The sequence below is a fragment of the Ischnura elegans genome, chromosome 5 (assembly GCF_921293095.1).
Source record: "Ischnura elegans chromosome 5, ioIscEleg1.1, whole genome shotgun sequence".
NCBI classification, from domain to species: Eukaryota; Metazoa; Arthropoda; class Insecta; order Odonata; family Coenagrionidae; genus Ischnura; species Ischnura elegans.
In genome coordinates, this window is record NC_060250.1 from 1,992,333 (window position 1) to 2,017,982 (window position 25,650).

At 37.9% G+C, this 25,650-nt stretch overlaps 1 long non-coding RNA gene across 1 annotated transcript; it reads right to left on the bottom strand.

Annotated features, from left to right (window-relative positions):
- Positions 1-17,903: 17,903 nt before the first annotated feature.
- On the bottom strand, positions 17,904-21,221 carry LOC124159902. The gene is made up of 3 exons (XR_006865064.1): positions 21,028-21,221; positions 19,911-20,002; positions 17,904-17,944 (listed from the first exon to the last, which is right to left on the bottom strand). It is a non-coding gene; the product is annotated as an uncharacterized LOC124159902 (long non-coding RNA).
- Positions 21,222-25,650: the final 4,429 nt, after the last annotated feature.

Here is a 25,650-nt window from a genome sequence, read left to right on the forward strand (position 1 = left end):
TCCTGCTTTATTTCGCAATTAAAAATCGCTTACCCCGTTCCGCCCCGCCACCCTGTTGCGCACCGGGTTCCCCTATGTTCTACCAAATATTTGGACATACACACTGTGGTAATTTAGAATGTAAAATTTATAGTCTTCTTTGATGGAGTGAAAATTAAGCTTCACTTTTGTATTCAAACCTTGTTTTCCATTGTCGGCAAAACATCATTATTATCTGCGATGTTTTCATCACACCTCCAGCGGACGTATATTGTTAAAGGTTTCTTTAATAAACAAGGATTTATTACTAGTACATGTTGAAGGATATTTAATCATTTTATGCGAACTGAATTACGTACGAGAGATGTTCACGCATAAAATTTCATAAAATCAATGCTAGCTGCAACACTGTGACTATTGTGGGTACTTTTGTTAATTAACATTCTGAGGAATCTTAAATTATATTTTCATCAATTTGCCCCGAGAAACGAGAGATAATTACCAGATAGGAGGAATAATCAGCTGGTTACAGCTCCTAATGTTCTTCTCTGGCTTTGAAAGTCATGCAACATTGGAAGTGTCTTTCCTTTAATGATGACATTCTATGAATGGCGTATTATTGAAAAAAAGATAGTAATTATCATTTGTGAAAGATTACTTATTAATGTAGGTACTGGATTGGTGGTTGAAATTCATAGCCTATGGTTGTGTATACATTTTTCTCAAACCATGTAATCTACCTTTGTGTTATTGCTAACTTCATTTACGTATAAAAACGGAGTCTTTGGACGCAGGTGTTCCTCTGTAAAGGACACAAACGAAACCAAACATGTATTCCTGAAGGCTGCTTCAGTTGCGCATAATTGGGGAAACTAATTCAGTTTTACTATAGTTCTTCCTAAAACTGAATTGAAATGAACTCTATTTTGCTATGAGGTTCACATATAATACAGCAAAACGTAAATAAAAATAAATAGCAAAATAGACACGTACTTCTCTGGCGCTGTAAGTAAAAGTAACATGTCTTTTACTGGAGCGGGAACGGTATTCACAACAGAAAATTCAAACGCCGCCATTAATTTTGACCCGAACCACGTGACTCCGAGAGCGAAAGGGGGGGCGGTATGTTGGCTACGCGCTCCGGCCGTAAGAGGCTAGGGGAAAGCGCCATCTACTGTATAAAAGATCTATGTACTCGACCGGGTCTCCGATCACCTCCCACAATCCTCCCTTTCCCCCCTCAGCTATGAACCACTCACAACATCGGCCACGCGACCAGTGGCGCCGACTCCATGGGGCCTTAGGGGGCCGGATCCCCCTCAAAAATTCATTATGGGTGTGAGAAAAAAATTGTCAGGCTTGTCGATTTTCCCCGGATTGTCCAGATATCGAGATTCGAGTTATCAGGGTTCTAACGTTGATCACATGATTCTTTTTAAATGCTTAAAAAACTTAAAATTCACTACTTATAAAATTTCCCGGGGCAAGATCCCCGGTTTGTTCCCCCCCCCCCCCCCGCCAATGTTTTTTGTAATTCGGCGTCCCTGCACGCGACTCCCATGCACTTGCATGCGTGGAAGACCACAGGCAGAGAATATAGAAGCGGCGACGACCAATGCACTTGGTTCTCGCCGGTTAACTCATCCCGCCTCCCACCACTCTCCCACGCGCCCCCCAAAGCAGAGGACAACGTCATGTGCACGCGTGGGAAGCCAAGGACTTCGAAGCGGCTAAAAATTCCAATGCGGCGAACAATACCGACTGTTCTCGCCGCTATGCACAACCTGCGATACACCCGGCGACTAGCATCCCATCTACGAAGAGGAAGAGGCGAGTTCGAGACGGAGGAGAGAAAGCGCCCGATATTTTGGTATCCCATCTTCTCCAAGCGGTGAAAAACACCAAGGCAAAGAAAGCACCACGACCTGACGGCATCACCGGCGCCGCCATCCGAGCCATGCCGCGCTCAACGGCATTCATTCTGCTGGGCATAATGAACGCGTGCGTCTCTATTGCAATCTTCCCATCTCAATGGAAGCGCGCACGCGTCATTTGCATAGTTTAGCCTGGTAAATCGCCCAGCCGCTTGGAGAATTATCGGCCGATTTCTCTCCTCAATTCGCTGGGGAAATTATTCGAGATCGTCCCATTACAGCACCTTCGCAGGATGAGCTGGATCTTCTCCCGGACTACCAATCCGGCTTCCGGAGCGAGCATTCAACAACTCATGAAGTCGCACGTCTGCTGAACTATGTCGTTGAGGGCTTCCACTGTAATCCACATACAGCTGGAGGCTTCTTCGACATCAGCAAAGCTTTCGATAAAGTGTGGCATGAAGGCTTGCTCTGGAAGCTGATGTGCTTCGGTTTTCCGCGTTGGTGTCTTCGCATCATCGCGGCCTGGCTCCGGGAAAGAAGCTTCTCCGTGGCATGGGGTCCGGCGACATCGATGCAGCGGCGAATAACAGCAGGCGTCCCGCAGGGATCCGTTCTTTCGCCGCTGCTATTCAGCATCTTCACGGCTGACTTTCCGAGCAACTTCGGCCCGAACGTGATGGCGGCACTGCCCGCCAGATCGTCACAGCAGTAGTGATGGGCAAAGTCGACCATTTTAGTGATTCAATCATTTTGACTCGAGTCACATAAATGATTCAATCAATTGATTCAATGATTATGATCGAAAAGACTCAAAGGAATCAAGATCGAAAAGCAGTGGCGCCGACTCCATGGGGCCTGAGGGGGCCCGAGCCCCCCCAAAAATTCGTTACAGATGTGAGGAAAAAATGTGTTAGGCTTGTCGATTTTCCCCAGTGTCCAGATATCGAGAGTCGAGTGATCAGGGTTCTAATGTTGATCTTATGACTCTTCTAAAATGCATAAAAAACTTAAAATTCACTACTTATAAAATTTACCGGGGCCAGGTCCCCAGTTTGGGCCCCCCAATATTTTTCGTAAGTCGGCACCCCTGTTGAAAAGGCTCAATCAATGGATGTAATAAATCACTTTGAATAATCGAATAAATACAGCCTCATCTGCGAAGAGCATTAGTAACGCTTATTGCTATCCATATTATCATTTCATATACTATTTTGATTGTGGATTCCTAGATGAGTTAACTAGATTGCAAAAATTAAGGAAGTAGTGTCATGAAAATATTTGGGAAGACAAAACTGCCACAGTTTCTTAACACTGATAGAATAATTTCAAACTATATATCTCAAAATATAACACAAAATACACCACACACTATGCATGAATCTGATGTGCAGGATAATTTTATGAACGGCACAATAAAATGTTAACAGCTGCAACTTCTACCTCTTAACGTTCTCCTGCAAAAGTCACCTTAATATTTTCCTTTTCGTGTATTGGTGTTATTAATACTGATTAACTCTGGAAAACATATAAGAAAAATATTACACAAGTATTCAGTTTTTTATATCGTAGTATAAAATTTTCTCACAACTATTTCTGCCCTGTCGAAGAGAGATCAAGCATCGATCGTTCCAAATTTTGAAATAAACCGGAAACCGGGATGATTTATATGAAACCGGAAGTCGGAATGTTTGATGATTGATGATCGTTTAACGAAATGAATCATGAGTCATTTGATTCACCTAGTGATTCAATCTTTATGATTGAATCGTTCATGATCGACCATCACTACACAGCAGTGCAAAGCTGTCGAATACCTACAACGTGCCACTGACGATCTGCTGGAGTGGTGCGAGCGTTGGCGCATGGCAGTGAACGAGACAAAGACGCAGGCGATCGTCTTCTCTATAGCTCGGAAAGAGCCCGGCGAACTTCTCGTCGGCGCTTCGGAAGTGTTATGGAAAGACATCGTGGAATATCTGGGCGTTTTTCTAGATCGACGCCTCACCATGCTGCCACACGCTAGCCGCAAAGCAGCCATCATGCTCTCAAGAAGGAACCAGATTGCTTCAATGCTAATCGTTAAAAGGGTTTTGTTAAAAGAATATTGGGAAAGTGCGACGACAAAGTGAGAGAAATTAGCTACTTCTCCCTCGTTTGACCACATTTATAATACGCTGCCAGTGTTTGGGATCCGCATGAAAGAGGCTTAGTAACAGAGTTAGAACGCGTGCAAAGAAGAGCTGCCAGGCACGTGAGAGGTCGTTATGATAGTCTTGTTAGTGTAACTGACCTATTAGATAAACTCGGATGGGAATCTCTGTCGGACCGTAGCACAGTGGGCGGAAATCGGAAAAAGCCGGACAAAATTACAAAATGGCTTTTTTTGAGTTATAAACGTGAAACTTCGCAGGTATACTCAAAAATGATTGAAATTTATTAATATGTACTTAATTTGACATAGATCCTACCCGTTACTGAGATACAGAGGCTCAAACGTGAGCAAATTTCCATAAAAACGCCCGTCTTCAATTTTCTCTGAAAATCTTCCAAAGTAAGTGAATGGTGAAGTTATGGGTGGATTCTTGCCGAATAAAAAACCACATAATCTGTTAGCATGGTGTTTTTTCTTTAATTTTCCGTAATCTTAAAGAATACAGCCCATAAATTCTTACCGTGCAGTAACAAAATGGCGGATACTGTTTTTAGACAAAGTTTTACATTTAGGTAGAGTTTCAAATAGGTTTTCGGCAAGGTCGCGCAGAGTAACTTATATGAGAGCATTGCTTGAAGATTTTTTGAGGTCTTTATGCAGTTTTCTATGAAATAAGTTTGCATCGCCGGAAAGTACATTGATTTTTCGATCGCGCGGCAGGGTTCTTCTCCGCGCGTCGGGAGTTGGATTAGCCGCGCCGCGGTAAGGTTATTGAAGCCGTATGGGTTTTAACACTCAAAATTCACCGTTTTTACGTTTTGCTTCAAGACACCGATTCTCAAATGGTCTATGGTGAAGACAGTGGAGGTTGTTCATGCGATGTACTTGCACGTTTCATCGAAGTTCATTTCGTTATCTTTGGATACGATCGAAGACCATGCTTCTATTAAAAGCGTTCAAACCTCGACAAAGTGAGTTGTTTTCCTGGGACTCATACAAAAAGACCTACCAGAAAGATACCAGCTGAGACCCTTATACCTTCTTCAATCACCGATCCCTGACCCTCAGGATTCTAATTTCGAAAACGGTCGTTTTATGACACCCTGGAGCGGAGCCCTGGACAGTAAGCACTAGAAAGTTGTTGAAGCAGATACAATGAAGACAGGGTAGTTTAGGTAGACAATTCCACGGGAACTTCTAGATTTTTTAAAACGTGTATCATACCCTCAGTTCTACTTTGACTGTGGTGAAGGAAAGTTAAGTTCTCTTGAGTGCGCAGAATTTGTTAAAGTGATTTTAATTTGCTTGTGGAGCGTAGAAATTTCAAACTTCCACTTGCCTGTAAGTACGTTTTTGAATAAATCCCCGAACATCTTTTTCGAAATAGTTATTTTAATTTATATTATCAATTTTAGCTGAAACTTTTCTTAGCATTCCTTTCCTAACTAAAATAAATCAAAATTATCAAATGCTACTGTTTAAATTCCAATCGATACGACATATCCAATATGCATTCAGAAAATCATATGTGGCAGTGCAGCGTACACAAACCAACAGAACATTTATCGATATCAGGTGAACGATATTTTACATCTCCTAAGTTATTCATACCCGACGCTATTGCACCGCAGATTTAGAACCCCATGATTCAGCTGTCCTTCAGTGTGTTGCAAACTAAAAACTATCGTTTTTCTTAATTTCGAAATGACTATACTTCCCTGTAGGATAATAAATTATATGGGTTTTAAGATTAAGAAAAAATTAGGAAAACAAGGTAAGCAATGTAAGCATTATTTTTCCGTTGATCATGGTCAGAAGTAAACAGAACTTGATCGTGTAAAATCCAGAGTTGAAATCATTAAGGCCATTCACCTGCCTTTCGATATAGGTAATGTCTTTCTGATTTTTTAACTTCTTTTTCTCTCGTCTCTTTTTTTCACCTAAAGCGGATGGGATGACAAAATCGTGTCGACGTCGGCAGTGGATTTTCCCAGATAGTATCATCTTAAATTGTAGAGCCTATATGTGAGAAGTGCCTCCGATGCAATTTAAATTCTTTATCAAAAGTTTAGAGATAAATGTAATTAACCAAGAGAAAGTGGAAACTTCAGTCGTTACCTGTAGCGCCTTTGTTACCTGCTGCTTTTTAATCAAACTAAGAGATACAAGGGAACTCATGAATAGGAATTTATCTAAAGCATCCACTTGTTGCCACATTTGCTTATATTGAGAGTGGCCCGAACTGCCATCAAAACGGTACTTAGAGATTAATGTGTAGTTCACCTCACATTTTAATTCTTGAGAGGTGGAAGTGGTGGCTAAGTAGGCTATTGTTCCCAATATGGTGTGGTTCAGTGGTGCTTGAAGGTTTACTTCGCACATGGTCTCAGTTATTTTAATTCCTTCGTTATAAGCTGCCTTTTTTTGCTATCGCTATTCTATCATAACTGGAATACAATTAATTGTTTGAGGCGTAACTTGGTGAAAGCGATTCATAATTAAATTAAGAAAGAAGAACTTTGTACTTTCACATTAATATGTATTAATGTGAAAGTACAAAGTTCTTCTTTCTTTCTTAATTTAATTGGAATACAATTCGTGTCCATGGCTCATTGTCAGAGCTGTCCTACGAAAAGACCGATGTTGACGCTTGGTCAAATCAGAGGCAATCATCAATGACAGTGCCTCTTCCACTGTCATCTCAGGGTGGACCTTTTCACTCGTCCTCCACTTAGAAAGAACTCTCTTAGCCCGATTAGGGGTCGTAGTTGTTATTTCTGCAATTAGGTGAGCTGCTGCAGTGTCTCCCCTCTCTCTCAAACTCACAGATGCCGCGAGAGCAAGCTCAGCAGTAGTAGCAGTAGTTTTAAAAGTTTGAATTTTCTTCTGCGTGATCTAACACATTAGGTGCGACATTTTTTTGGTCGCCCTGGAATGCCTGGCAAATATAATATGAATTTTGTAGCATGAAGCTACGGGGGGGATTTTATTTAGTCAATCAATTTGAGAGGAATAGATGTTTACAAAAATACAATACTCAACCGGCTGTCGTTGAAGTATCGGGAAAGTGATGCATAACAAATTCTGGAAATGTTATAGAGTCAGCGAGCCAACTTTTGTATCGACACAAAAATCATTCATTATTTCGAGAACTCGACCCATTTCTTAAGGTATGGCCATAGGATGCGTTTTGTCAGGAAGTCATTGAGAAATTTCAGAGCATCAGGGCCTTGTCTTAAATTCAGCCTCCGCAATAAATAATGGAGCAAATATTTTTTACCCAGTGAATTATTTTTTTACCAATTCCAATATTATTTTGTAGATATCAAGTCATGTAATAATGTGAGGTGGCATTTTCTATGGAATGGCGGATGGAGCCTATGTAAAATTTAGAAATAATAAATTTGTCGAACCTATGGTGTTCCAATGCCCTAATGCGTACACGGGGAGGAACGTATGGTAAACGTGTAAAGACATGGTAATCTGTATGTCAAAGTAAAACTGAGGGTATGATGCACATTTTAAAAAAGCTAGAAGTTCCCATCCCAGAATACCTCCGTTAAGACGGCCAAGGGCTCCGCTTCAGGGTGTCATAAAACGACCGTTTTCGAAATTAGAATCCTGAGGGTCAGGGATCGGTGATTGAAGAAGGTATAAGGGTCTCAGCTGGTATCTTTCTGGTAGGTCTTTTTGTATGAGTCCCAGGAAAACAACTCACTTTGTCGAGGTTTGAACGCTTTTAATAGAAGCATGGTCTTCGATCGTATCCAAAGATAACGAAATGAACTTCGATGAAACGTGCAAGTACATCGCATGAACAACCTCCACTGTCTTCACCATAGACCATTTGAGAATCGGTGTCTTGAAGCAAAACGTAAAAACGGTGAATTTTGAGTGTTAAAACCCATACGGCTTCAATAACCTTACCGCGGCGCGGCTAATCCAACTCCCGACGCGCGGAGAAGAACCCTGCCGCGCGATCGAAAAATCAATGTACTTTCCGGCGATGCAAACTTATTTCATAGAAAACTGCATAAAGACCTCAAAAAATCTTCAAGCAATGCTCTCATATAAGTTACTCTGCGCGACCTTGCCGAAAACCTATTTGAAACTCTACCTAAATGTAAAACTTTGTCTAAAAACAGTATCCGCCATTTTGTTACTGCACGGTAAGAATTTATGGGCTGTATTCTTTAAGATTACGGAAAATTAAAGAAAAAACACCATGCTAACAGATTATGTGGTTTTTTATTCGGCAAGAATCCACCCATAACTTCACCATTCACTTACTTTGGAAGATTTTCAGAGAAAATTGAAGACGGGCGTTTTTATGGAAATTTGCTCACGTTTGAGCCTCTGTATCTCAGTAACGGGTAGGATCTATGTCAAATTAAGTACATATTAATAAATTTCAATCATTTTTGAGTATACCTGCGAAGTTTCACGTTTATAACTCAAAAAAAGCCATTTTGTAATTTTGTCCGGCTTTTTCCGATTTCCGCCCACTGTGCGTAGATTGAAAAATAGACTAAACCTTTTAGATAAATTCAAGAGCAGTGTCTTTTCTGACGAAGTTGACCATATCTTACGGACGCCAACATACTACGGAAGATGAGATCATATAAATAAAATAAGAGAGATAGATTGTAGAACAGACAGATTCCGAATGTCATTTTTTCCACAATCAATAAGAGATTATAACGGCAGCGATAGACCTCATAAATAGATTGCATGACTTGTGGTGTAGCCAACTAACCTATGTAAAACTTAATGCATATTTCTTGATTTTATTATTATTTGTAACAGCATATAGTAGTATAATTTGTTAGTATGCGTGACGTTTTGTGGACCGTGTGGTGTTCATGTTGGAGTCCAATTGCATGCTGCATGCTGGTGTTTGATCACCCCCTGCCAAACACCCTAGAGGTGGCTCGCAGGGTATTATGTAGATGTAGAATGCTCGGAAATGTCAGCCTGCCGCTACATCGCCGGATCATGCTGCACAGGACCATTTTTTGGCTGATCATAGAATATGCCGCCCCAGCGTGTATCGGACTCGCCTCCAAGACTGCTCAGCGCATACTCTGTGTTGCCGATCGCAAGAGTCTTCGAACAGCACTACGCCTAGGTGTCATGACACACAATGACGCCCTATGGCCTGTCTCGAAGTTGCCGCCGCTGGAAGATGTCTTCCAGTCCCGCGCGCAGGATTTCTACGAGAAATTCACAACACTCAACCACGGCGAAATTCGGCATTTTGCTGACTTTCACGTCATGCCGTGGGATCGATTTCGACGTCCGCGCGCGGGGACTGGACGACGAGAAGACCAGCCGCCACCGCCGTCGTAGCGGCGGTGACTTCGACTCACGAGAGCACCGCTCAAGCCTGCTCCGCCAATGCGTGCGTGATGGCCCAAAGTCGGAGCCCGTGCATGATTTTTCACGAAATTGCTGTTCGAAGACTCAACGACTGTGCGCTGAGCAGTCGAAAAGGATGGCCAAGATGCTGGCCATCTGTTCACGTTCGGCAGCATTGCTTGGACCTTGGTCTTTCGATGGACTTCAAAAATACAAAGGTTTTGTGCCGCACTAATAACTATTGGGTTAGAATTGTAAAGGAGGCAATTGCAATTAGCCTTGAGGAGAAGAGCTTAGACAAAGGTAAAGGCTTCCTACTGAGCAGTGCCTGGAATGCCATAATTAATCGTTACATCCGCACACAACAGTAACCGTAACCAGGGATATGAATGAATAAATAAGTACCGTAAGAAAGTACTATTAAGAGTAAACCCCTGAAGACGATGGCAGACTCAGACATTGAAACGTTGGGAGAATTGACCCAATACCACACCCAAATAAATGGGAATCCCGAGAAATTTTTTATCAATTAAAATGTCATTGTTGCTCAAAGTGCAAAACCAATTTAGATGCGTCGACCAGGTGGGGGCGATAAATGAATCTCATCATGTTCACAGCACTAAATTAGTGCCATGAGGCGTCTCCCTATCCGAATGTATACGAGACGATGGTATTAACATTATTGTGTCTAACGAAGTCAAATGTCTAGGATTCGGGATAAATTTACCGATCTGGTAAGATGAAGCAGCTTTTAATTTATCGCTACATCCTATCCAAGGCTATGAAGTGCGCCATAGTAATGTTTATAAATAAATTATATATTTTCATTCCACCGAGAGGGATTTTACTGCGTCAAGTTCAGCGGTGACTCGAATGAGTGTTTTCTGACTTATGGTGCCGCTGATTGTGCTATTTACGCGCAAAAGTTTATTCGGGAACGGAAAAAAATATAGTCAGCCATGAACACGTGCCCCATTTGTACCAACTTCGTACCTTCCGAAGAGAGGACCTAATGCACAAGTCTCCAGACGAGCACTTGAGATTTTGGCTGCGCATGTAATCCGTCGAAAACGCCTCTCTTTCTTGTGGAAAAAGGTTGGTGGATAGGGTGGTTTTATATTATTTTTTAATTGCCTAAATCAAAAGATTATTACTCCTGGAGTATGCATTTCACCCTTTTAGATTTTTAAATGACGATATCTATTTTTCGCGACCAAATGAAAAGTTAAAATTTTCAAGCACACGAAAACGCGACGGGTAAGTATGCATGCTGGAAAAACTCCGTGAGACGTCGTTCTAGTTCCCGCTGCCTCAAGTGAGGTGACCTCGGGGCGAGCCTTTGAGCGCTGATGCGACGCAGGATGCTAGCTGGTAGCGCTTGGCTTAAATAAGTATTATTTATGCCCTATCAAGAATAGAAAACTTTCCGACCTCAGGTAAATTTAATAGGTGATTATTACGACATATTTCCCTGAGCTCTGTGCCTCATGCATGCATTGGTAATCTCAGTCGATGTAAAACTCCTATCCACTCGATTAGAAACTAGGTCCCTGTGACGTCACGTGGAGTGGAATCGCATGGGCGCCAATCTGACCTTTTTCAAATGAGGTTAAAATTGACCATTGCCATTCGTCTGAACTGGAATTTCTAAAACCAAATGAATTGTATATTATGAATACACTAATGGTGGGTAACGAATCGCAATCAATGCCTTTTGTTATCTTTGATGAAGGAATCTACCCTATTTACAAAATTCAATGCAAACTCTTCCGCCATCGTCTCTGAAACCATTGCTTAAATATATGCACTCTATTTAGAACGCACGGCTGCTAAAGCCGATTTTAACTTCAAGTTTGTATTTCAAAAGAATGAGAGTTTTAAATACGGGAACCGATGGAAAAAGAGACATCGGATTGACCGTGTGAATCAGAATAAGATGGGCCAATGAGCGATCTTATATTTGGTCCCTGGAAATTAGGGTGATCCTTTAGTTTTTCAAGTTTTTAAATTTCTTTTTAAACCCTAGAGTTTTTCCATTTGGCTAGAAGATAATTTGTGAAAAAAATGGACATTTTGGTTGCAGCGTAAGTTTCGATATTTTGGTATTTAAAGGCTTCCGTGTCTCTATCGTCGGATGTTTTTCTTTGAAAACGCCTGGTCGACCCGAAAAAGGTAAACAAACGTCCATCATTAAGGGGTAGGAGTCACAGAGGCAGTGTGTGTCACTCCGATCCCCTTATATAGCCGTGGTGTGTCTCCGACCGGAGGCCTCTCTTTACAGATCGGGGGCGGCGAACGAACGCGCTTTCGGACGGTAGGACACACCGTATCTATCGGAGTCTCATCGCAGGCTGTGAGCCGTTCGTAATAGGCCCAATAGGCCAATGTTAAGCGTAATCATTCGTAACAATGATGATTAATAATGTGATGAAATACGTCGCACTAAATCCAATTAATACCAAGAATCTCACCCAGGAAGTTATAGTCAAATTAATTCAATGAAAAAAAAACATGCAAATGAAGCATTCTTGCGCAACTGTAGTAGATATTGTTATTGAGTGCCTACGAATCCTATGGTGTGCATCAAGTATTCCTCTTAAGCTTACGAAGGGAAACTGCAGTCACGCCTTATTAATTTCTAACAACTTAGGTTGGGTAGGTATTTTGAATAATAATATACGTTCCTGTTCCCGTACATTTCTATTGAAACAATCGATTCGAAGCATTATTGCGGTTGTTAAAGTCTATTACTGCCACGCGGGGTCCAATGTTCTATAGTTCATAAAGGCATATTTTTTATCTCCACTCTTTTGAATTTCCCTAATGAGAACTTACCATAATCACCAACATTTTTTAAAGATTTTCAATCAGAACAATTTTCTTCTGGGTGGAAAATCTTTCGCGTGCTTGCTTAGCGCCGGTTTCATTATCCATTTGATCTTGGTTCAGTTTTTATCAGACTGCTACAACCATTTTGATAGTATTTATCAAACTGAATTTAGGAAAGTGATTGTGTTATCTATACAAAAATGTTCAATGTTCCATATGAAACTAAAAGTTCGATGAATTTCATCAGAAACTGTTTTTTTAACTACACATTTATTTCAGTGTGGTACATATTTTGGGTGTTTTTCGGGCATACCTGACCATAATGTCACTCTCGGATTTTTCTATCGTTCTTATGTATTTTACAACGACACGTTAGACGTATTTATAGCATCACCTAAAATTTCTTTCATTTCTGTCAGTTGGTTTCCGGGACATCGTACCGGGAGTAAACAAACGCCTATCGCCCCACACGCGCCCTATCGCGACAAAGCTCCAATGTACTACTGTCTGTAAAAAAAAGCAACATACGCGAGTTTGAGGAGCTCTAGCGTTTAAACGAAGCAATCAATTTCAATGCAACACAAATCATACGAAAGAGAATTTATTTATACCTTGTATCATGTACTTTAAAAAATCTTCGGCTGAATAGCATTAGATACCTATACTTAATTTTTTCTCAAAACAGTACCCGTTTTTTGCGCGTAAAATCAAGTTGACCAACTTTGAGCGCTTGGCATTCCCGTAGTTTTCGTTTCTTTAACTTGCAATTTTGATATAAAGAAACCACATCTATTATTAGCAGTTTGCCGAAAACAAATTTTTTATACCACAAAAATTAACGGAGTTGTTGTAAACAAACCTCACAAACGCAAACCTCTGCCAACTTCGAAACCAGTATGTTCGTGCCGCGACTCGCGTTTTGTGTTTCATTTTTTTTAAGGACAATGAAGGACCGACATAATGGAAGACCATCGCAAGAGCTATAGCACTGTGTACGGAAAAGCGACCAAGTAATGAGCGCTTAGGCAATAAATTTCGTTTTTCTAATGATATTTACAGACATTGTTGATTAATATTGCACATGTGATCACGATGACTATTTGGTACCCAAATATTTTCTATTTTCACCCCTACATTTACCTGTATATAACTCAACAAATGGAACTCCATTATTAAAAATCTCTCAAATTTATGTTTCTTATAATATCCAATTCACCCAGTATACAGGTACGACATTTCAAACCAATTTTTCTAAAGTTATATATATGTATTCTCCGGCAAGGGCGCAGCTAAGAATTAAGGCTAGGGGGGTTTAGGGTGTTGAATTGATACCAAGGGGGTCTGGGAGGTTTGAAATGCCCGCTAAGGCAAGCAGGAGGTATGGGGGGGCACTCCCCCAGAAATATTTTGAGGTAAATGATTCAAACTGGTGAGTTTAATGGCTATCTGCGGGAGAGTTTTAATCCACTTCACTATTCTATAATTAATTACGTAGAGTAAGTACTTACTCTATAGTAATATTATTCAATTAAGTAAAATGGATTAAAATTATAAATTCTGAGCTCTAAGTGATAAAAAATTATTATTTCGGTAATCCGTAGACGTAGTCTTCGCGCAACTGAACAAGCTTCGGCAGTTAGTCCGGAAAAATAAAAAATCTGGTTCCACTATCTTACTTCGTTTTTTTTTTTTAATTCTCCACCATTAGTAACAGTCAACTCTCAACAAAGTAAGTCAACAAACCCTTGACTACCACAGTACATAGTAATCTTTCCGTTGATAAAAACGGCATTGCCCACGAAGATACGAAATTACGTATTTCGTAGAAATCTTAACACTAAGGGGAGGTTTATCCCCCAAAAACTTCCTCATCGCTGCCCCACTATTCCACAGAATTTTTAATATTTATTGGTTTTAATTCCATTGCACAAGGCCAATTTTACGATTTTTAACCAGAGTCTTACTTATATTTAATTACTTATATTTTACTTATATTTATTTTTTTACTTATTTAATAATGTTATTAATTCCAAAAATCTATTACATCTACAATGCCCGCGGTTGCCTGGTGATACTGCTGCAATTTTTGCACGGATGATTGAGTAATTCAATTGGCTGTCCTCATGGCTCGAATCCATCAGCTGCAAAGTGAACTGAAATTGGCCCAATGTGCTAAATACCTCATTTGATGTGTGCCAATAACAGATTCAAGTGACTGATACTCTGTAAAATATCCGTGTCACAGGTGAAGAAGGGGCCGGATTTACTCTGGGTCAGGTAAAATCAATCCTAAAGTCATGTCAAGTCTATAAATATTTTGCGACTTTTATGATGATAGATTATAGTTTCAGATCACCTTCAACAAGGTTGTCGATATAACCTCAGTATTTTTTCGCTTACCTCCAAACTTCTGTCCATAACTATGTGTACTCCAGGCCATAGTACTTACATTTATTGATTGCAAGGACAACTCCCTCGTTCACACTAAATTAAATATTATGCCAACATTCACACAAGAAATATGCACAAACTCACGCAATATCATTCACACCTAATAATAGCGTCTCATTACTTCTAAACAACACTAATGGTACTAAATTTAATAGCCTCATTCATACTTGATTATTTACTCTCAGGCACAAAATAAAAACAATTAACTTTTTCCAGTTAATTTCCACACACCTTCAACCATACTTAACTACATACTCACATTACAATAAATTAAGTGCACTCATTCAATTTAATAAATATATAATATCATCTCACCAACTTGCATTCACACTTTAATATAAACTCTCATTCATACTAAACAACAGTCTTAATAGCACTAAATTACAAGCTCGCACTCACACTAAAAAATATATATACTCTGATATCAGTAAGAGACGCACACTCATTCACGCTTAATGTAATCTCATTCACACTAATTAATAACACTTCATCGCACTGAATTACACACACTAAAAGTATATAATACCATCTCAATTATACTTACATTCAGTGGTTAATAATTAATCACAGGATTCTAATTTATACATAGCAACACTCAACATAAATTAAGTGCTCCAATCAGTACTAACAAATACAATGTCATCTTCCTAATTTTCATGCATCCATATTCTCACTACATCATTAATATTCATTGCACACGCTTAAGAAAAACCTTACATTAATTTAGGTTAACGTAGAAAATAAAAAAATGAGATTTTATTTCTCACAGAAACGCATATAAACTTAGTTAACATTAAAAGAAATACAGTGACATATACAAGGTCTAAAAATTAAACAATGAATAAAATTTTCCGTATATAATTATAAAATATAATATACTATAATTCACAACTATTATTTCTCACTCTAGCAAATGAAACAGGCAGGTTTTTAATCTCATGCACGAATGTTAACATTTTATTGAATATATAAACACCCAAACACGGACAGAAAAAAATACGATATTTTCCGCAGAGCAGATATAAAAAATAGGTAATTTAAAAGTGTTATCTCCCTAGTCAGACATGCAGTAAAACAAATTTTGAAATTATATTTTGGCGCAACATTAAATTATATTGATAAAAACAAAGAAGGCAGAGACACTGAATAATACCAAGTACAATGGTTTTTGTCGACGAACATAAGTACTTAAATTAGGCAATTTAAAATTATTTATTACTGAAATAAACACTTAGATTAAATAGATAATTACCGAAGTGAAATATGGCTGTTTGATTACTTTTTCTCGAATACATTATGATGCAAATAAAAACATAAAATACATGTACGCATTGTTTAGACTGTAAGGCTTACATAATAGTAAGGCTTACATAGGTAGTTTCAATTTTTTCCGCAGAGCGAATGAAGTTAAGATACATTTGAAGTGAAATTTTTATAAATCATGAAATTTTATTGAAAATAAAAAAGTTTACACTTTCAAAAAAATGGATTGCACATTGAATTGATATACATTAAATTACATTCTAATTTTACAATATGAATTAAAAAATATTAATGAAATGGAATATAATGGATAGTTTAAAAAACTGAAACACTTACAACTGTGAACAATATAAATGAATTCGTACACATTCCGATACATAAGTCACCAACTGCATTAGCCAGCGGAAAGCCATGTAGGAAGCATCTAGTTCACCGGGTTTTACATTTTGAAACCATCAATGTAGCTTGCAAGAAATCAAAGAAGTCGGCTAGTTCTGTGAATGAAAAATTAGCAGGAAAAACTGCCGAGAAAAATTTCGAAAGTTTGTTTGAAATCACCATGGAAACCTCGTTGAATCATGGCTGTCCGCTGTTACACCCCCTCTCCACGTTGAGGACGCAGTTGGATTTGAGGGGGACATGCACTACTCTACCATCTACTATCTACGCTACCCAAGTTCTACGATAAAAAAAACAAGCAATACTTCAGCCATCTCACAAAATGGCTTCCTCCAATGAAAACTAGATTGCACTTTCATTCACACCAAATAACATACATTCACTCCAAATATATTAAACCTTCATTCACACATAACGTAACACAAGGTCATTCGCAATATAAACAACATACCATCATTCACACATACATCGATAATAAACGCTTAATTATAATAAACAATTACTTCTCATTCACACTCAATAACGCACTCTCGCTCAAACTAAAATTACGTACTAATAATCGCACTCATTCACACTTAACATCATACCATCATTCACACGAATAAAATACCTCATTCAGACTACATAATATATATACCCTTATACTCTCGAAAAAACACACCTCATTCACACATAATAAGATCCGTCATTCACACGAAATAGTATACTTAACACACATCATATAACATTCCACATTCACACAAATTAACATACATCATTCACACGAAAAAGCATTCCTAATACGCATAATATAATAATCCACATTCACACAAAATAACATACTTCATTCACACGAAATAATATACCCTCATTCACACGATATAGCATACACCATTCACATCATATAACATACCTCATTCACACGATATAGCATACACCATTCACATCATATAACATACCTCATTCACGCGAAAGACATACTTCATTCACACAAGAAAACATAGCTCATTTACACGAAATAGCATACGTCATTCACACGAAATAGCATACCTAATACACATCATATAATATTCATCATTCACACTAATTAACAAGCCTTATGCACTACAAATAGCATACCTCATTCATACGAAACAAAACATACCTCATTCACACGAAATAATACGCTTCACACAAAGTAACAACGCCATTCACAATTAATAGCACACATTCATTCACCATTAAGCACGTTCTCTATCGCACACTGACTCAATTACTCTCATATACAGACATATATACTAAATACCATTCTCACACACAAACTAAATCCCATTCACTCATTAAAACACAAATTAAATCAAATTATTCAAAAAATACATGAGGCATATACAATCGAAATATGCAAAAAATACGAAAAAAAAATAATCTAAATCTTCAGACTTCGGATCGCCGCCATTCTTCATCTCTTGAGTCTTAAAATGGGTCATATGTTCCTATCATGTCTTAAATTCTTCACTCTTCAGTTCTTCAATTCTCAATCTACACAATTTGTTTCCTTCTTCATAATTGCTGAGTTCCTGAGTCAATTCCATTGGTCAATGTAGAGGCATTCCACGTTTATTTAATCCCTAAATCTCCTTCTTCAAAGTCCATCATTGCAAGCTGCCTCTCTCTGTCCCTGTTGATAAAACAAATTATCCAATATACTCATCCATGAGATAGAAAGGTCACCTTGTACGGCACAAAGGTTATTATTCTTGATATGACCAAGTAGAAAAAAATAAGAAAGGATACGATTGAAAATAAAAATGGATTCGACTTCCTAGATTAAGCTTTATAAATAGTGGAATAGTATATTAAAAATTAGAAAAAAAATATTCAGTGTCGTTGCTGAATATTAGATCCCAGCCAAAAGCTTATATTATCTAAAAATATTAATTTATCATCTTTGAAAACACAATTTAAACGAAGACAAGCTTAAAAAAGGATAACGAAAATTAATTGAAAATGAACTATAGTTTTTATGTAATGGGGCTTACAGGATATCTGTTAAGAAACGTAAAAAATAAATATCTCCAGGAATAAATGAAAATGCATGGTACCATTGGACGGGGAAATTCAGCGATGATATTAGATTCGCCAAGCCTTTAGGGTCCATGTGGTGAATTAGCAAATGATATTGACGTATGCAAGGATTAACTGACATTTTTAAAGCTTGAAAAAATAAATAATTTGCACTTGTCTAAGTACTTAACCACAAAAATTGGAGCGTACCTATTTGAAAAATTAATATTCACCGTTACACATCGGAAAATGTATAGAAATCAATACATTCTGACGATGAAAGTACAGAAAATTCAAATTAAATGAAAAAAGACGTATAAATAAAAGGAATGTGAGTTTACTGTTACTTTCAAATTTTACCTGTATTCTCGTGAATGGCGTAAGGGTCAATTTAATCAAATCGGATTTTGTGCACGAAAAATCGTTTCTTCCTTATGACACATGGCGTAAATCATCATTTTTGGTTCAAACCATAGTGTAAGTATATAATTACTCTATGTTCAAACTGATATGAAAAATATGGCTTTCTTGAAAATGAATATTAATTTCACTGTCCAGCCACAGTGCAATTATTAATATTATTCGTTAAAAATCTCTGGAAATCCGTTATCAATGTAATGCATATTCATTTAGATTTTGTCAAAAATTGCATGGTGAGATAGGTATTATAAAATATTTTCCTCCCCAATATTTTATGAAATAATATTAATTTTTATACGTCATTTAGAGTTTCATGGTACATAGTTATGTACCCTTCATGTGATTTAAAAAAAATTTACATAGTCATACTAATTTTTAATGCATCAAATTATGTCCATTAAGTGCACCATTAAAGAATTTGACGCCAAATGAAGCCAGAATGAAATTTCTTTTCAACCACAACAAAAAATCTATTAATGGGCACCTTAAAGTATCGATTCCGAAAAAAATAGACTTTTCGGCTCAACTCTCCGTGGAAATCGATTCTCCAGATCAAATTACAATCACGAATACATTTTTCGTCATTTTACTTTCGCAGAGGTGGAAATAATACTCTCATGACTGAACGAGAATTGAGAAAAATTGAGCCGTTTAATGAAAATTCGTACTACTCATCGTTCAATGCTCATTTTCAGCAGTAATTGACTCAGCTGACAGAGTTAATACCAAACTTATGTTGGGCTGAATTTCGGATATCCGCCCTAGGTGAATGAAAAATAGTGGTGTTAACGGTAAGCGTAAGGGATACTACAGAAGAGTTGAAGAAATCGGAAGAATGATTCAAATTCTTTTACTATTATTGTAATTTCATTCTAATACTCCTTTCAATGCACTCTATAAAAACGGCAAAAAATGAGGAAGTTATTAGGTCTCCGAATAAAAAACACACCATTGCCTGAAGCTATTTACGTGTCGCTACCAAGGCCCAATCAAAGCAGATCAATTGCGATGTACCACAACGAACAAGTCAAAGAAAAATAATATTACTGAATTTAACGATAATAAAATTATCCTCTCTCTTTTTTTTAGAGTTATTCACATCGCACACTTTTAAAATAATCAACGGACACAGAAAAAATGTAACTGAATGATTTTCTTACCTTTTGGCGTGATGTCACTGCATTATCACATTCCGGATTAGCGCCATTTTTTCCGACAGCGCACTGCCATAATCCTCTGCGATGACTTGCAGCTGATGAGAGAGAAACGGGAATTGAATTTACTTCCGTGGACTCACATTAACTCCATATAAATGTAATTATAATGAATGGGACGCGAGAATTGACTTTCTATTCAGCCATGCGCTAATTGTAATTGCCTATAAAGTGCATATATTACCTCTTCACGAAAATTTTAAAAGGCGATTCCTTTCGACAGAGAGGAACGAGAAGAAAAATCTAATTTTTAAAAGAATATTGAGGGTTTTGTTCAGAGTGGTTAACCAAATTTTAGAATGTATGGTGATTTCTAACCTGAAGATAACTTACATTCATGTTTCAATGCTTTAAAGTAAAGTCTCTGCAAAATTAATTTTGAATTATTTCCATTGAATCTATAATTCAGTAACAGAATAAGTGTTATATACGCATAGAGAGGTATTCAAACGTATTCACAAAAAAGGTATATTCCGAAAAAAAAAAACTTTTGGAAATGTTTTCGGAAAGATTCGAACTCAATCATAAGGAATTGAAATAAATCACCAATATGAATCAATCATCGGACAGATAAATGCAGCGATTGCATATTAAAAAAGGCTTCAAAATAATAATAAATAAAACTGATTAGACGCAGTGATCATAACGTTTCCGCGTGCTACGAGGCAAAAAGATCTTTAAACAAAAGGAATGCACTTATATGTATTATTAAGCTCAGAGAATATAAGATGTATTTAACAGACACAGAAAAGACAAAAAATGAAGTAGCTATTCTAAATAATATAATGTGCATCAATAATTTGAAAAATATAAACTCAATCGGATGCAGTAAATTTAATAATAAAAGCTTAACAAAACGTACTGAACAATCCATTCCATTTTAAATCCATTTTAAATTCATTATCAAACTGAGGTTCTAAACTTATTATGTTCATAGGAGACATTGTAACATCTACTTGTCCACAAAACATAATTACATAAACCTAACGATGCGATGAAATATAAAAACCAAAACAGCATCCAAGACATCAATGGCGAAATATATTTAAAAATTTATTCTTACCGATTTCCATGTAAGGAATATCCTGGCTGATTTTTCTTCAGTTCCTGCTTCAGTAAACTGATTATCTCATTCTTCAGATGTCTTCATATCTTCGGCCACTGGAATATCTTCAGCCTAAGGAGAAAGCGGGTTAGTGCATACAAGGAAAATAAATCACCCTTCCCCCGAGGAATCGCATACACCCCAATGCAACGCACGGGAAGTCATCGTGACACAAGGAGGAAATTACCACTTTTCCATCCAAGTGACACAGTTTCATCCCCGTACACTGCAATGGTTTACAGCGCATGCGAACCCTCGGTTCGACACAAAAAAAAACTAAAATTAACGCCAGCTAAAAATCCTAGCCTTACTCGACGCAATGATTCATAGCCATAATGGCCCAAAAGCTAACCTAGTTTTGAAGCTGGGGTCCTCTTCACGTGAAGTTCTGATGACCTAGACCCTGGGGAGAGAGGGAGAGAATACATACAAGGAAAATAAATGACCCTTCCCCCGAGGAATCGCATACGCCCCAATGCAATGCACGGGAAGTCACCGTGACACAAGGAGGAAATTACCACTTTTCCATCCAAGCGACACAGTTCCATCCCCGTACACTGAAATGGTTTACAGCGCATGACAAACCTCGGTTCGACACAAAAAAAACTAAAATTAACGCAAGCTAAAAATCCTAGCCTTACTCGACGCAATGATTCATAGCCATAATGGCCCAAAAGCTAACCTAGTTTTGAAGCTGGGGTCCTCTTCACGTGAAGTTCTGATGACCTAGACCCTGGGGAGAGAGGGAGAGAATACATACAAGGAAAATAAATCACCCTTCCCCCGAGGAATCGCATACGCCCCAATGCAATGCACGGGAAGTCACCGTGACACAAGGAGGAAATTACCACTTTTCCATACAAGTGACACGGTTTCATCCCCGTGTAATGCAATGGTTTACAGCGCATGCAATACCTCGGTTCTACACAAAAAAAACTAAAATTAACGCAAGCTAAAAATCCTAGCCTTATTCGACGCAAAGATCACGGCCCTAAAGGCCCAAAAGCTAATCTTATTCACTTGCTTTCTTCTTAATGTGGTCCTCTTCTCTTGTTGTCTTCTTTCTTCTCCTCCCAAATTTGGAGGACACACGAATCGCACTCGTATCTTTTCGCCGTTCATTCGATCAAAACGCAATTTTCGCTCAAGCGCGCAACGCATCGTATAAAACGCAACGTTCACACGCATATCGGGTCGCTAGTTTTCTTCGAGGTCTCATTGCTGTCTTTTCTCTACAACATCTTCCTGTAACAGAGCTGGTTAGTGCACATGAACATGAAGTACAAGTATGCAAGTCACCCAAAAAATGCATCACAAAACAAAAAAATCATAATAACCCACTAAAAATTAATAAACACGGTACCTTTTTGCATGCCAACTTAAATTTTGTATTTTTGGCTTTTTCCGTCTACACTTTTCTACCTTTTGGTATTTTTGGCGCCTTTTGTAAATGTGATTTTTTTCACCATGGTCTTGTGCGAATTTTCTGTTCGCGAGAATTCTCATCCTAAAGACTCATTTATTTTATGAGTCCATAACCATATAATAACGTCATCGGATCCGATTTTACCAATAGATTAATGCAACTCATACCCTATCACACCAGTTCGTCCCTCTTATTACAAATATCAAAGAGAGGCCATATTGAAACCTTCATACTTTGATATGTACCTCATCCTGTAATGGAGCTGGTTAGTGCACATTTATATAAAATACACATTCGATGTCACCCAAAAAATACATTACAAAACAAAGAAACCATAATCACACGCAAAAACATGCTTAACTTTTATGTACCTTTATGCCTGCCTACTTAGGTTTTGTATTTTAGGCCTATTTTTTGCCAATTTTGATACCTTTTGTATTTATGGCGCCTTTTTAATATTTCACTCTTTTCACCATGTGTGAACTTTCCGTCCACGAGAATTCTCATAATAAGACCCATTCACTTTATGGGTCTATAACCATATAATAACCTCATCGGATCCGATTTTTTACCAAGAGCTGAATTCAACTCATACCTCATAATACCAAGTCGTCCCTCTTGAATTACACTCATCAAAGAGAGAGACTTCATTTTACCATCATACCGCGGTACATATAACAGTGCTAATTAGCTTTTCTTCCGATGAACTCTGTTGGGAAAGACACAGTATATTAACAGCATGAAAGAGAAATCACTGAATTGTATTAAAAACCTCAGCTATAAAGGCCTTCTGCTCATCACTGAAAACCATCCACTTGATAGGAGATCCATCAGCCGCAAACACGACTTCCGTAGTCATAGAAACACCTTGTATCTTATTCCTTGTGTCAGTTTCCTTAATACTTAAGATAACCACACGAAATATTTACTCCTGGTAAACGGCTGTCTTTGTCCACCCTGAAATAAATAAAAATGATATTGTAATTTTGAAGTTTATTTGTAAACTATCCGTAAATATCAATATTAATCAACACATTTAAGTTATATGCCAAATGTTTATTGCCATTTCATGCTAGTTAGTTACATATCAATTTGTTTTCAATATTTGATATGTGTTCTCGTAATTTTAATTAGGTAACAAAACAGATTGCTGTAATCCATCAAACGATGGAAAAAGTCAGCACCACGCGTTCAAAGTCCCCTTGGATAAATATTTCATCTGTTGGCTGGTTACCATTCAATTTTTAACAAAACTTGTAATGAATTGCGGTAGTAATAGATTAATTGCACAAATTTTAACAATTGTTGTGTAAGGTTTCTTAGGGAATATAGAAGTTAATACTATGATTTGTAAAAAATAATATTACCGTAAGTATTTAAAGAGGGTTTAAAATTCGGGTTTGCGAGTTGGTGCAAGATTTTACTTTAGATTCACAATGTAGAAGCTTCATAGATCGACGTGGTATAAGTAACTTGGCGGAAGTCGGCGGAAGTATCTACTTTATCTCTACGTTTGTGTAAAAAATTGGCTGAAAAAATGCTCCATCATTTTGTTATAAATCCATGGATATTGATGAAACAAAATCTTTGCAAACCCTCCAAACGGAAAATAAAGGAGTTTAAATTAAGATGGTATAACATTTTTGTCTATAATAATATTAATTAAAAACCACTGCATGAGAATAAATTAAGCTCTTTCAGAAAAAAATCGAGAGTGGTCGTTTTTCGGTAAATTTGTTCAACTTTTGCCTCAATGAAATTGTTAAAGTGAAGGAACAAGGAAGAAATAATCTTGAAGGTTATGCATAATATATTGGAGAATATATATGCGAAGTTTCTACTTCGTAGCTCAAAAAAATCGATTTTGAGGTTTTGGCCAGCTTTTTTTCGATTCTAGCTCACTGTGCTTCTGGGCCATTTACATTACATCACGTAGAATACACCCGTATGTCTCTCTTTAATCACCGTGAGCTAAGAAAGTTTTCATAAAGAAATTAACGAAAGCAAATTATAATAGTCGAATCGTAATTCATCTTCCCATTGCAAAAAATTATTAATTCTAATCATCATTCCATTTTCAATACGTTGGTGATACGTAATAATTGAAAAATAAAAAGCATACTTTCTTGTATGCTATGTACTAGCAATGAATACAATTTTTTTCACTGCGGTTGTAGAAGGTTTCTCAGGTAAAATTAAGGCTATTTCTATGGTCTATAAAACCATAAAATTACTGTAATTATTTCATCAAATTCTATAAGGTTTGTTGCAGAAGATGTTTCCGGAGAAATTTATCATTTGTGGAGCCCAGAGTGGGGTCTCGAACTTAATATGAGCAAATGCATGCCGATGCATTTATCGCCGAGTTTGTCCAACTTTAACCATGTTTATGGGGTGGATGTTGTGCACAGAAGGGCAACAGTCGAAGGTAAGTACGTAGGAGTTAAGATAATCTCGATCTTTTCGTGGGGAACACATAGGAGGAATATTTGCGGCATAGCCCTGAAGTAATTAGCATCCGTCAAGCGTATTGTGCGGAGATTTTCGGATGAGAAAATAAAAGAAAGGTGCTATTTCGCACTCGTCCGACCACACCTAGAATATGCAGCAATATCAAATGTTATCCGGTGCAGATATACTTAATCCGCGAACTGCATAAACTATAAGGCTGCGCGGTTCGTCAAAAAAATTGCTACGGACGTACAGACAGCGTTACTCAGCTGTTAAGCGAACTAGGCTGGGAGCCGCTGGAGACTCGGAGGCCGCGCGCTAGGCTCAGATTGCTTGAACAATAGGGTGGTTTCCTATTATTTTTTATTGCGTGAATCGAAAGATTATTACTCCTGGAGTACACATTTCACACTTTTAGATTTTTAAATGACGACATCTATTTTTCGCGATTAAATGAAAAGTGAAAATTTTCAAGCGCGCGAAAACGCGACGGCTAAGTGTGAATGCTGGCAAAACTCCGTGTGACGTCGTTCTGGTTCCCGCTTGCGTAATTGAGGTGACCTTGGGGCGACGGTTTAGCGCTGACACGACCCAGGATGCTAATAGGTAGCAGAGTACCCTGCTAGCTGGTAGCGCTTGGCTTAAATAAGATTATTAATACCTTATCAAACGAAGGAAACTTTCCGACCTTAGCCAGTTTTAAT